Here is a 14,588-nt window from a genome sequence, read left to right as displayed (position 1 = left end):
ACGTTCTGGATAGTTACAGCACCAACATGGGTCACCTGTCAGGGAATGATAAGTGAGGGCTAGCTCAACAGACTACCATCAGCAATGGTGATAGATGACAGCAGTGATAACAGTGTCAGCTGTCAAGCTTTCAGAAATTTGTGCTGAGCACTTGGTGTGACAATCCCATGGGGTTCTCACACTGCTTATCCCAACACACAATGAGAATTGTGGTTTTAGCTCAAGTTCTGCACAACTCCACAACCTGCTGTTGTCTCCGAGAATTATTTGTCCCTGTGAAATGAGGAGGGCTGGAGAAGAGGAAGACAATGGGCAGGCACAATGGTCAGCGATCAGGACCCAGGGTCAAAGCTGGGACTGGGTTCCCATGGAGGACAGCCACGGAGTGTGGTCCAGAGATGGTAGCTGAAGGAGGGAGGAATGAGGAATAGGAAGAATGAGTTGTGGCTGGTGTTAAAGTTATTCGTTTAGCTGGCCAAGTTCCCTCTAGCCCATGCATGTTTCTTTCACACGTGGGATGACCCTTCCTTGAGTCGAGTCAAATTGTCCATCTCCCAGGTGACCTTCTGGGTCCTACAACACAAGCACTAGACTGACCTTTGCCAAGAAAGAACACATAGCAACTGTCCTCCAGGCAGGCTTTTGGTCAACTTTGTGATATTGGAGAAAACCTTGTCCCATGGGGAACATTTGGAAACTTGTCGAGACAGTAGCTTGAGTCAGTCAATGATACATTTATATCTGTATAAAAAACAATATATATATATATATATTCACACATTTTTAGTGAACTTGAATGGCAGGCTTTTGAGTTCATTTTACTTGTCAACAACTGACATTTTATCCTGGTTGATCTGCAAACTGTGAGAACCCTATTTTATTAATTTATACTTATCTCTTCTCATTTGCTACTCCTGTTCCCACTCCCCATGCACGTGTCATAATTCATTCAAAGTGTGTCCTTCTGTTTGCCTGGATTCTTACAACATAGGTCCTGTTGCACACACATTATTCAGTGCTAAGATCTCCTTTCTGCACTCAGAAATGTCATCCATTTTACTGTATTGATGTCAAGTTTGTGGGTCCTAGATTTTCCTTGGATTTCATGATGTGCATTCACCCCACTTTTACTCCCCCACTTTCCCAGCTTGTGAGGTTCTTCAGGCTGCCCCAACTCTGTGCCATCCCACACAATGCTGCAGTGAGTGTCCTTGGTCACATCCCTTTACCTGTGTGAGAAGTGTCTTCAAGTGGATTTCCAGGAGCTGTGTGTATGGGTCATAGAGTAAGTGTCCTGGAATTTGATGATGAACTACCAGGTCCTTGATGGAATGGCTGCCTTAGGTTTTTTTTTCACTTGACCAACAATGTTTGTATACATTTATGGTGTCCAGTGTGATAATTTGATTTATGTATATAATGTGGAAAGATCAAATCAGGGTAAACATCGTATCCATGTCCTCAAGCATTTATGATTTCCACAGGTTGGAAAAGCCCAGTCTCTTCCAGTGTTATTTTGAAGTAAATAAAAATTTGTCGGCTTTAGTGTAGGCCAACCTGTAGCAGCATCCAGCTTCCTAAATTTTCTTGCACTGATGAAAGATGATGTCACTTCCTTGTGGTTTTTCATTCTTTTTCTTTCCTTACTTTATTGTTCCAAGTTGCGTGTTTGATTTTGCTATTAACCTACTGCACTTCCTTTTCTGCAGATTGCCTGGGATTACTCTTGTCCATTTTCTACCCCAACTGCAGTCTGTTTTTCTTGTTGGTTTGTGGACATTCTTTGTATAGTTTCAATATTAGTCTTGTGGTTTAAAAAATATATTTTGTCAGACTGGGATTTGAACTGAGGCCTTGCACTTGCTAGACAAGTTCTCAGGTCTTGAGCCATGCTTCCAGCCCTTTTTTCTTTACATTATTTTTCATATAGGGTCTCACTCTTTGCTCAGGGCTTCCTCAGATGGTGATCCTCCTTCTTATGCCTCCTGAGTAGCTGGGATCACAAGCATTTGCCAGTATACACAGCTTGTTTGTTGAGATGGTGTCTTACTAACTTTTTTGGCTGGGCTAACCTTGAACTGCCTCCTGGTATCTAGGATTACTGGTGTTTTAACACTGCACGTATCTTCTTGCAGACTGTCAAGTATTAACTTTATCCACGATTCTCTTTGTTTAAGAGCTCTGTGATGTCAATATTGGTCTTTATCACATTAGTTATTTATTTTTTGGCTCAAGCTTTTCTTTTTTTAATAGTTTGATTTGATTTTTAAGAAGTCCCCACAATGAAAAATAATCATCCAACATTTATTTTACTTGCTTATTATTTTAAATGTTTTCTTTCCTCTTGTTTTTGAGTACTGGGGTTTGAACTCAGGGTTTTACACTTGCTAGGCAGACACTCTACCTCTTGAGCCAAGCTTCCAGCCTGTTTTTCTCTGGTTATTTTTGAAATAAGGTCTCACTGTTTTTGCCCAGGCTGGCCTGGGCTGCAGTCTTGCTATTTTGTACTTCCCACCATAGCTGGGTGACAGGTGCATACCATGCCCACTTATTGGTTGAGATGGAGCCTCTAGAACTTTTTGCTTGGATTGCCCTCAAACTGAGATCCTCCTGATCTCAACCTCCCAAATACCTAGGATTACAGGAATGAGTCATCAGTTCCTGGAAGTTTTTGTTTCTGAGGTAGTGTCTCACTAATTTTGCTCAGGCTGGTCTCAAACTCATGATCCTCTGCTTTTGCCCCCCAAGAAGCTGGCAAACATTTCTTTTAGTTATTTTATTTTTATCTTCCACAGTTAGGCCCTTTATTAGTCTTGATTCTGTCTTTGAATGTATCTTTTATCTCTATAGAAAGATATTTTTCTCAACAGCTTCCTCTGAACAATTCCTCCTTTGCCTATTAAATGTATGCTGTGATCTCATCTATCAAGGCCTGATTCTTTGTCTAAGGCTTCCATTTTGTCTACTTTTTAGGGCTTCCTTTCCCTCATCTATGTCAAGGTTAGCCTCGTTATTCATGGATCTTTATTTAGTCATGGAAGTTTTGTAATAAGTGTGTCACTTTCTCAAGAACTCCATCTACATATTTTATGAGGACATCTTTGGGGAGATTATCTATGTGGGAGAATTACCATCTGGCTATCGTTGTCTTTCAATTTCAAGATTTTTAAAAATTATCTGCCATGTTTTCTGTTCATGAGAGGTTTAGTTGATTTCCATGGATGTCTTCTATGGTCTGGGTTAAACTAAAGCCTATACACTTAATCATTTTTGGTGCTAATTTGAATAGTGCCTTCCTTGTGTTTTACTTTTCATTTAAAAAAAACAACTTGAGACAATTGGCAAATACAATATAGAAAATTCTTGCACTTTTCTCACATAACTTCTCTTAGCAGTACAATACATAACCCTAGTATAATTATGAGGAATTTAACATCACCACAATTATTTTAATCAGACTACAGGTCTGAAGTTTTGCCAGTTTTTCTACTAATACCGTATATGTTCTAGCATACAATCAATTTGACTTAGTTGTCATTTCAAATTTCATTACCATTTAGTTCTTTCTTTTTGGCAGTACGGGGGTTTGAACTCAGGGCCTCCCACTTGCTAGGTAGGTGCTCTACCACTTTAGCCATGTCCCAACCCTTTTGGTTTAGTTATTTTTGAGACACATTCTTGCTTTATGCCTGGGCTGGCCTAGACCATAATTCTCTTTAATTTTACTTCGTGTATAACTTTGATGACAGGGGAACACCACCTGGTGAGATGGGGTCCTGTGAGCTTTTTCTCTGGGCTGGCATTGAACCATGACCCTCCCTATCTGCACCTTCCAAGTAGCTAGGATTACAGGCTTGAGACACGGTACTCAGCCAAGTCATCTACTTTTGAATTGGGGACTGAACTGACATGTCACTGAGTAGAAACTCTGAGGTCCTAGCACTGCGATTTAAAAATAGTAGTAATAATAATTGTTTTTATCAGTAGCACTATTTATTGAGTTCTTATCAGAGGTCATGTACTTAAGATCCATGATTTTGTTTAAATCTCAGCACATTATTACAGTTCGTCCTGTATTCTTGAATTTACATCTGTGTTTCAAAAATGTAGTTAGGTCTGTGATTCCTGAGTCTATATTAAGCAAATGTCAACTTTTTTCTTGTGATAATTCTTTTAAAAATATGGTGTAATGACTACGTATATCACAATACATTGTGTTCAATATTCTAAGTCATCTAAACATGATTTAAAGTCTGAGAGTATGTTCATACGTTCTATGCAACACTGCTGTATTCTCAAAAGGGATTTGAGCACCTGAATTTTTGATATCTGGTAGATAGGACTGTGCTGAACCTAATGCCCTATGAATGCTAAGGGATGATAACATAAATACGTATTTGCAGGTCAACTAATCATATCTTGGATAGGTGAAGGAGCCTCTCACATGTTCTTGGAGGCCAGAACTCACTGGAAACCCTGTGCTCCTAAACACTGAGTAATGTTTTCTGTCTCCCATCAGGTATGGCTGCCATACCTGGTCTAAACTTCACCTTCATGTCTGAGTTCATCCTCATTGGCTTTTCCACCTTTCCCCGCCTTCAACTGATGTTCTTCCTGCTGTTTCTGCTGATGTATCTGTTCATACTGCTGGGCAACCTGATCATCATGGCCACCATCTGGAGTGAGCACAGCCTCCACACATCCATGTACCTCTTTCTGTGCACCCTGTCCATCTCTGAGATCCTCTACACCTTGGCCATCATCCCGTGCATGCTGGCTGATCTGCTGTGCCCCACTGCTCCATCTCCTTCCTGGCCTGTGCCTGCCAGATGATCTTCTCCTTCACATTTGGCTTCACCCACTCCTTCCTACTCACTGTCATGGGCTATGACTGCTATGTGGCCATCTGTCACCCACTGTGCTACAATGTGCTCATGAACCCGCATGGCTGTGCCTGTCTGGTGGCCTGGTCCTGTGTTGGTGGCTCTGTCATGGGGATTGTGGTCACAATAGCCATATTCAATCTCACCTTCTGTGGACCCAATGACATCCACCATTTCTTCTGCCATATGCCACCTCTGTTGAAGCTGGCCTGTGGAGAGGATGTACCAGTAGTGGCCAAAGTTCTGGGCCTGGTGTGTATCTCAGCCCTTCTGGGCTGCTTCCTCCTCATTCTGCTCTCCTATGCCTTCATTGTTGTTGCCATCTTGAGGATCCCCTCAGCTGAGGGGCGACACAAAGCCTTCTCCACCTGTGCATCCCACCTCACAGTGGTGATCATGCACTATGGCTTTGCTTCTGTCATCTACCTAAAGCCCAAGGACCCCCAGTCTCTTGGAGGAGACACTTTGATGGGCTTCACCTACACAGTCCTCACACCCTTCCTCAGCCCCATCATCTTCAGTATGAGGAACAAGGAACTCAAGACCACCATGAAGAAGTCTTTGCTGAGCAAACTCTTTCCCTAGAACCCCTGAAAATGCTGGCTTTCTAACAGGAATATGGTGGGAGGAAGCTCATTTATTCTTCCTGGTCACTCTTCCCTCTGTCTTTCCATTCTGTCTGTCTCTCCCTATGTCTCTCTATCTTTGTATCTCTCACTGCGCTGCCATATGCCTTCCTTCCTTTTGAATAGTGATGCTACATCATGTCAAACTTTTGAATATTTTTCATTGACTAGATATGGTCTTTTGGGGCACCTTTATTGAGAAATTCACAAACTATATAATTTACCCACTTATAGGTTTTTGTAATAATCAGCACAGCCAATTTAAAACACCTTTATATCCTCCACAAGAAACTCTGAACCCCAAAAGAGTTCTGTGATCCTAGCACTAAGGAGGCTGAGTCAGTAGTATTGCAAATTCAAGCCCAACTTGGACTACATAGTAAATTTGGGGCTAGCTGTGTCAATGCAGCAAGACCCTATCTCAAAAAAAAATTCTGAGACCTTCACTCATATACTGGCAACCACAAATATACTGTTTTGTTTCTATGGGTTTGCTTTATTTCACACAGATGGAATCATACAATGTGTGTCCTTTTGTGTCTCAGTTCTTTCATTCAACATCATTCTTTGAAGGTTTATCACATTGTAGCATGCATCAGGTGATTGCATGATATTCCACTAATTGGATAGTTCACATTCTGTTACCCACTCATGAGTGGATGGGCATTTGCATTGTGTCAACCTTTTGGACTATGATGAATGATGCAGCTGTAAATATTCATGTACAGCTTTTATGTATACATATGTCTTCATAACTTTTGGTATATAGCTGGGAGTGGAGTTGATGTGTCATACAGTAACTCTGCATTTAATTATTTGAGAATATATCATAGTGACTTCCAACCCAATTATCCTGTTTTATTTCTGACCAGCAGTGTGTAAATGTTCTGATTTCTCCACATCCTTGCCAACTCTGTTATGTTCTGACTTTTTGATTATAATCACCCTAATGATGGGTTTTTTTGGGGGGGTTATGTAGTACTGGGTTTTGAACTCAGGGCCTTGCCATTGCCAGCCATACCCCCAACGCTTTTTGCTTTAGTTATGTTTCTGATAGGGTCTCATTCTTTTGCCCATGGCCAGACTCAGACCACAATCTGCCTACTTCTGCCTCTTGTGTAGCTGGGATTGCAGACATGGGTTGCTATGCTTTTTTTTTGGTGGTACTGGTGTTTGAACTCAGGGCTGCACACTTGTTAGGTGGTGTTCTGTTGAGCTACTGTGTCCATGTTACTTGTTCTTTGAGATAGGATCTCACTAACTTTTTGCCTGCGATGGCTTCTAACTGAAATCCTCCAATCTCTGCCTCCCAAATAGCTGGAATTGCAGGTAGGAGCTATTACACCTACCTCTGTTTTATTTTTTCTTTTTCTTTTTTTATTGCTTTTTAATTTAATTTTGCACTGCTGGTATCATTCCCAAGGTCTAGTGCATGCTATACATACTCGAGCCTTACTGGGTTTTGATTTGCATTTCCCTGATGAGAAATGTTTAGCACCAATCCATTTCCTTTCCAAGAAATGTCACTGTGGTTCCCCTTGATCATCAGAGAAAAAGCCAACTTATAGTTTGCTTAACCAAGTGTCAAAACATTCTGAAATGAAAACAAGCTTTATTCTCACTCCTATACTTACTTTTTAAAATAAACTTAAAGCAACCAAAAATTTCACTTGATTAATAAATGTTGCTTTTTGTTTGTGTCATATACTAGACTCCAGGGTCAGTATAAGGTGAGGGAGACAGGGTCCTGAAAGGATAGAATGGCACTTCCTCTTCATTTAAAATGTTGACATTTTGTTCATCATGGAATTTTAAAAATTAATTTTGAATTTTTACATGCATCAAATCAATCATACCATTCCTCATAAACACATTCAATTTTAAAGGAAATAAAATAATTTTGAATAAAAATATTGAATTCAATACTGTTTGTCTTGGTTACTGAATTTTTGGTGGCCTCTTAGATTGGGTGCCACTCACCCCTTAGGTGACAGCGTCACCTCCTCCCAAAGGGGAAAATGCTTGCACTGACTCCTTACTTAAGCCCACAAATTAATTAAAAGCAGGAAAAGTTTGGCATCATTGTCTCCACTTTGTACCTATCTTTGTGCTAAGCCATTCTCTTTATAGTCACTTTACAATCACCTTGGATCCAAAAAAGGACAAAACTTATAATATCTTGATGACAATGAACTGGAGCTCCCTGGAACTGCCACCCTTCCAGTGAGGACAGTTATCTCAAGAATTCTCTCAAACAGGAACCAGATTACTCCCTCCAGTGATAACATTCCAAAACTGGACCAGACCACCTCACTGACCAAGACTGCTCTGCAAGTCACAACTACACCTGTGACTGAATTGTTTAACTACACATACCTTTGTCCCCTGCCCCCAGTTCTTTTGTCTGTTTAAGCCTGTAGCTCAGGTCTGTACCCCAAAGATGGCTGAAGATGATCTGAGTGCTCACTCTGTGTTTTCCCATGGCACATCCCGAACTGTGTAATAAACCTCCTTTGTTTGCCCTCACCAGGCCTCTTTATTTGGCATTTATGGGTGGGTGTCTGGACCTGGCATGTGGAATCTCATGAGTTTTGCCTTGGGTCCAGAACTCCAGTTTCATCATCTCTAGATGACTTAGAATACTCATACAGTGTAAATGGTGTACGGAGTTGTTAAACGGTATGTTCAGGGAATAATGACAAGGAAAAATTCTGTTTGGGAGAGATGCCATCTTGAGAAAGTATCTTCAATCTGCAGTTGTGAGGAAGGTTAAATGAAGGAAAGATCAGGCCTCACAGAAAAATATTACCTCTTTGATTAACCATGCCTTGGCTCAGGAACTGCCCTAAGCTGGCCGGGAACCACCCATGCCCTGCCCCACTCATTGATTATTGGTGGGAATCTCCCAGTTCTCCTCTTTCCATAGGTTAATGTTGGCTTTACAAAGCACCTGAAGAGTGGAAATATGCTTTCTCGGCCGTGGACTCCACCTGGGCCTCACCATGCTTCCCTTTCTATTTTCCTTTCCTAACTTTTAATAAACTACCTTTACACCCACGTGTCCTGCCATGGATTCTGATCACAGTCTGCACTAGTGCCATTAACAGTCAGTTGAATCTGAGGATATGGAACTCATGCATGTGGAATTCTTACTGCACAGATATTTGTTTAACATCTACTTTTCCCTTCTGAAGTTTAAGCACTGAAATTTGGGATTTTGTGTAACTGGCTCAATGTTTTATCCCAAGTAGTGCCTAGAAATGTGTGCACACAGAAGGAGCTCAATAAATGTCCACTGAATGAATACAGCAGTGTTTGTAATACTCACCATGATAACATGCAGGACTGGGGGGTGGAGGCTGTCCCGTGGTGTATTGCAGGATATTGAACAGCATGTGCTGTTCTAACCTGTTTGATGCTGTACCAGATCTTCCCTCCACCACGTCTAACAAACTAAATGACTCCAGAAACTTCTAAATGTCCCCTGGGAATGCGGGATAAGAACCCTGGGGCTACACAAACGAGGGAAGTCTTCACTGATGAGTTCAAAACCACCGCACTCTTGCCTCTTTGGCAACCTTGGAACTTGGTCCAGGTGCAGATCGATTTTACATGTCAAGTTGGGAAGGTCATGGGATGTACAGATATCTGATTAAACATTATTTCTGTGAGGTATTTTTGAAAGACATTAGCACTTGAATTGTTGAACTGAGCAAAAGATGGCCCTCTTCAGTATGAATGAAATTAAAGAATTAAAGGTTGGATTCATGCCCCTTTAGCCTGCATGTATGCATGAGCTGAGACATTGCTCTCCTGCCCTTGGCACTAATGGGTTCTCTGCCCTCAGACTCACAAGGATCTACACCATCAAGTTTCCTGTTCATATATATGTATATATATGTGTGTGCATATGTGTGTGTGTGTGTGTATATATATATATATATATATATATATATATATATATATATATATATACATATATATATGAATGTATGTGTGCATTATGTATGGGCTTTTTGAAGTACTGGTGTTTGAACTCAGGGCTTTGCATTTGCTAGACAGGCACTCTACTCCTTAAGCCTCACCTCCAGCCCATCTCTGGCTCTTTGATATTTGAATTACACCACAGATTTTTCTGGCATCTTCTGTTTTGTGGGATTTCTCAGCTTCCATGATTGCATAAACCAATACTTTATAATAAATATCCACCTGTCTGTTTATGTGTCTAGCTATCTATCATCGACCTATTACCCATCTGTCCAGATATTATTGGTTTTGTCTCTGGAGAACCATGATTAATGTCTTAGTTAGAATCCTAATACTTCTGTGTGTCACTCCACTAAGCCTTGTGGGAATATCCCCAAATGAGAAAGGCCACAAATAATTGTTAAATTTATATTGAAAAGCTAGCATTAATTGAGTGCTTTTGGTGGGGCAGACCCAGTTGACTGCCCTATACAGAAGCATCCTAAAAGTTTAATACACTATTATTTATTATTAAATCTATTTTAATGGTGGGAAAATGAACATAGAAACAAGATGCAACTTAACCAAAGACAATTTATTTGATCACTTAACCAGTGCACACCACTACCCACATGTTAGCACTTCTCTATGTCTTGAGGGAGCAAGGTGTCACCTGTGTCACTTCCTATCAGCTGTTGCCATGTGATGAGTCATGGGGACCATACATGGATGCTTGGAGCAACAGACAGGTGGTGGCTCCTGGAGAGGGGAATTCTGGGAGAAGAGGGGCTGAGCATGACTCTTAATTAGAGTAATACACCTCCCAAGGGTGGCCTCTGTTTGACCACAGGGTTTTTAAGTGATGTTCCACACCCTCTACCTCACTGAGTACTAAGGTGGACACATTAAACACTTGTGGTGGCCTGGTGCCAGTGGCTAATGTCTGTGATTCTTGATACTTGGAAGGCTGACATTGGGAGACTCTCAGTTTGAGGCCATCGTGGGCAAATAGTTCATGAAACCCTATCTCCAAAATAACCACGGCAAAATGGAGTGGAGACATATCTTAAGCAGTAGAATGCCTGTTTAGCGAGCATGAAGCCCACCATATAAACAAAAACTATTGCTGGCCTCAACAAAGCATTTCCCCACCTCACATTTCTCTAATTCCAAGCTCATCGAGAAGATATGTCAGGAAAGCATCCTAAGTACTGTTTATTAGAAGTATGTGTGTATGCAAGGCATTGTGCTAGGCCATTCACAAACATTGCCTCACTTCACTGCCTCTTCTATATTCTTAGAGGTTAGACTGGAGAGGTGATATAGCCAACCTAAGGACACACAGCAATATTTGCAAAAGTCAGTTTCAACACTTTTGTTTCAGCCATGTTAACAAACTTGATATTTTTTTCTAAATGGATTGACAAAAACTGTACCTCATACTCAGAATCATGTTTCCTAATTCTTTTAAATTAATTTATTCAACAAGCATGACATGGTGGTGCATACCTTATAATCCCAGGCACACAGGAGGTGGAGGCAGGAGGATCACAAGTTTGAGGCTACCCCAGACAAAGTGAGCATGAGACCCTATCAAAGAAGATCTAGGAGTGTATCTCAAGTGGTGGAGTGTTTGCCTGGGTTCATTCCCTATTACTGCAAGATAGATGATACGTAGATCAATAGACAGATAGATAGATAAGGATATAGAAATAGAGATAGATATATAGACAGAGATAGGCAGGTGCCTGTGGCTCACACCTGTAATCGTAGCTATTTGGGATGCTGAGACCGAGAGAATTGAGATTTGAGGCCAGCCAAAGCAAATAGTTCAGAAGACGCCATCTCCATAAAAACAACCAGAGCAAAAACAACAGGAGGTGTGGCTCAAGTGGTAGAGTGCCTGCTTTGCAAGCTCAAAGTCTTGAGTTCAAACCCCAGTCCCACCAAAAAATTTTTTTGAGAGCTTACCATGTCATCTAAGCATACAGCAGCACACTAAAGGGACCAAGACCCTGGCCTTCTTAAAACAACATTCTACTTGGCAGATGCAGACCACATCCAATAAGCAGAGAAATGACACACAGAAATCTAGAGTAAAATAAAGATGAAGAGAAAGAACAGGACCAGAGTGTTGCTGTTTTCTGTAGTGTAGTTAGAGAAGGGCTTTCTGACATTCAAGCAAAAAAACTTTAGGCAGTAAAGGAGGAGCCATGTGGACATCTGAGAGAACAGTGTTCCAGACAGACACGTGTATATGTCCTGAGGCAGGAACCTGACCAGTGTGCTTGAGGGAAAGCCTGGATTCTGGAGCAGAGTGGTTAAGGGAAAGAGAAGGAGAAAGTAGAAGGTGAGGGCAGAGAAGCAGCAGGACTGTTGAAGTGATTTGTGGGTAAACAAGAAAGTTGGAGACAGGAGCCATCACATGATTCTGAGAGGAGGAGATATAATATGTGTGTGTGTGTGTGTGTGTGTGTAAGACCGAATCTTCTTTATTGAGAAGGTAGTGTAGAAGAGGAGGGGTGGAGGTGGGAAGACCAATTCAGAAGCTACAGAGACCATCAATTTGAGAGAAGACTGTCACTTAGACCAGGATGCTATTGAAGTGGTGAGAGGCGGCCAGGATCTGAACACACTTTGATGGGAGAGCCACCCCTGAGTTGCTGGTAGGTTGGCAATGAGCTGTGAGAGAGAGGAGGGATCATGAATGGTGTGTGTGTGTGTGTGTGTGTGTGTGTGAAAGAGAGAGAGTGAGGCAGAGAGAGAGAGAGAGAGAGAGAGAGAGAGAGAGAGAGAGAGAGAGAATATGACAATGATATTCACATGCTAGAAATTTGGACATGTTAAGTTAGAGATACCTACTACATAGCCAGGTAGAAGTGTTGAGAAAGGTGTTGGAAAGCGATGAAGGTAAGAATTTGAGGGAACCTTACTGTACAGATGGTCCATAAAGACATGATACCTGATGAGTCTCCCTGGGACAGAGGGACTCTAATGAAGTACAAGTTTGGAATTATAATGGCTGCCTTGTGTTTCACTGTATAATTTGTTCAACATTCCTTTATTAGTGGACATATTTGTTATTTTTTAATAATAAATATAACTACTGTGAACATCTGTTTTCACAGATATATAAAATATGTATATGGTGTTGATATAATTGGATGGGAAATTGAATCAGGAGTCGATTTGAATCCAGATTAGTCTGACTGATGGTTTCCTAAGGTTCTGAGAGACAATGAGGTTTCTCACAGTAAATACATTAGCCAACAATATGATTTGTTCAACATTGTGGCTATTATATTAACGCACCATGGAAATATTTGTTAAGAATTGAACACATATTCTAAGTACCGTGTTGGTGCTGGGTGTGATGATGAGCAAGGTGATCAAACCTCCTGATCTTATGTAGCCCAAGTATCCACAGTAAGCTAGCATAAGACAGGCGCCCAACTCATAGTTGGTACCCATCCATTTTTCAGGTCCTCTATCCACTGGGATACCAGTAGGGTCAGAGACCATGTGGGTCTTTGATTTAACAAGTAAGTCTGATTCATATTCTTGGCCAGAATGGCTTTATTGCTGGGGGAGGGAGACATCTTAGCTCAACGTGTAAGAATTACTTAGGAATTCCTAAAGGACCAATTTATTTTAAATCATGAAGAACTTCTGACTTGAATTTTTCCATGGATATTCCAAAGATGCATGGTCCAAAAGATGGCATGTCACAATTAGCCTCATGTGCCATAAAGTACTCTTAAGAATGTTGGAGTATTTGATTTGGAGAATGGCCATTATGCTTGGGTTAGGACCCACACAACCTACTATAGGAAGACACTGAAGGGAGAGGATGGGAAGTCAGAAAGGACCCAAACTGGAAGGCTCGCTCTTCCATGCTGTGTGGTCTTGGATGAGTTATGCATCTTTGGAGCAGCAATTTCCCCATCAAATGGGTAGGGGTGATTCTATTTTTCCACATCCCACCTTGTGACGCTGTAATGACACGATGTGCCTGAGAAGTAAGAAGAAACACAAAGCATAGCATGAATTCTGAAAAAGGCTTCTCTGGTTTCCCCAGTGTTGACTGAAAGGGTTCCCTACTTCCTCCCACTCCATGTGTTACAGAATGTATTTACTCCTTAAGTGATGGAGAAAGGCTGAACTCATGCTTCAGGACAAATGATGTATAGTTTGCTACTCCAACACAAAAATGGCTATTTTTAACAAATTATAAATTCCATTCAGTGGGATCAATGATAAGTCTCTCTTTTCATGGAGAAACAGTTGAGCAAAGTCTGTATGACCATGACATAAGCTTACTTCCTGGGCTCCACAATCATTGGCCTTATACAGCAGAGATGTCCCTGGTGGCCCATGTGCTATGTCACTTTCAAACAGCACACAATATCTCTCAGCGAGATTTTTCCCTTGAATTTACCATGAAGACTTAATCTGCCTGTCTACAAGTATTCATGATTCACACTTGAAACGTCAAGGTTTACTTAACTATTTGCTTGGGAATCAGCTTATTGCTCTTTATAATTTCTCTTACATAGAATTGGGCAAGCTAAAATATAGGGTGTTTTTTGCTCTGCTATACAATAATCTGAAAAAGTCTTTTGTAGATTGAAAAATCTGAGGTATACCTACCTGGTGCTGTTAGGCATGAAGCCCTACATTTCTCATTGAATAACAGCTTTGCGTCGTTTGAAATACTTGGTAACACTGCATTTAAGAAGACAGGGAAGGGACTAAAGGTTTGGTTTTGACAACCAAACCTGTTATTTTCTCATACATGCTTCCTTCCATCCCAAATAAATCCCTAATATTGAATAACCCTTGTAAACACACTTAAAATATGGTCTAAAAAGGGTCCTGGTCAACTGGAAAGAATTACAAAAATACAGGTGACTATGTGTTGAGGGAGTATTATCTCTAACAGTAGAAATTGGGAAGCTAATTTAGTGATTCATAGCTTATTATAAATTTTCTGGGTAGAGTTTGCTCAGCAATGTCCTCTTCATGGTGGTCTTGAGTTCCTTGTTCCTGAGACTGAAAATGATGGGGCTGAGAAAGCGTGTAAGGACTGTGTAGGTGATGCCCATCAAAGGGT

The 14,588-nt window shown here is 41.0% G+C and overlaps 1 pseudogene; it reads left to right on the top strand.

The window, feature by feature from the left end:
- The first annotated feature begins 4,521 nt into the window (after positions 1-4,521).
- Positions 4,522-5,468, top strand: LOC109677791 (olfactory receptor 10H1-like; annotated as a pseudogene).
- The last annotated feature ends 9,120 nt before the right edge of the window (positions 5,469-14,588 follow it).

The sequence above is a fragment of the Castor canadensis genome, chromosome 14 (genome assembly GCF_047511655.1).
Source record: "Castor canadensis chromosome 14, mCasCan1.hap1v2, whole genome shotgun sequence".
Classification (NCBI taxonomy): Eukaryota; Metazoa; Chordata; class Mammalia; order Rodentia; family Castoridae; genus Castor; species Castor canadensis.
Note: the sequence above shows the minus strand (reverse complement) of the source record. Positions and strands in the feature narration are given on the sequence as shown.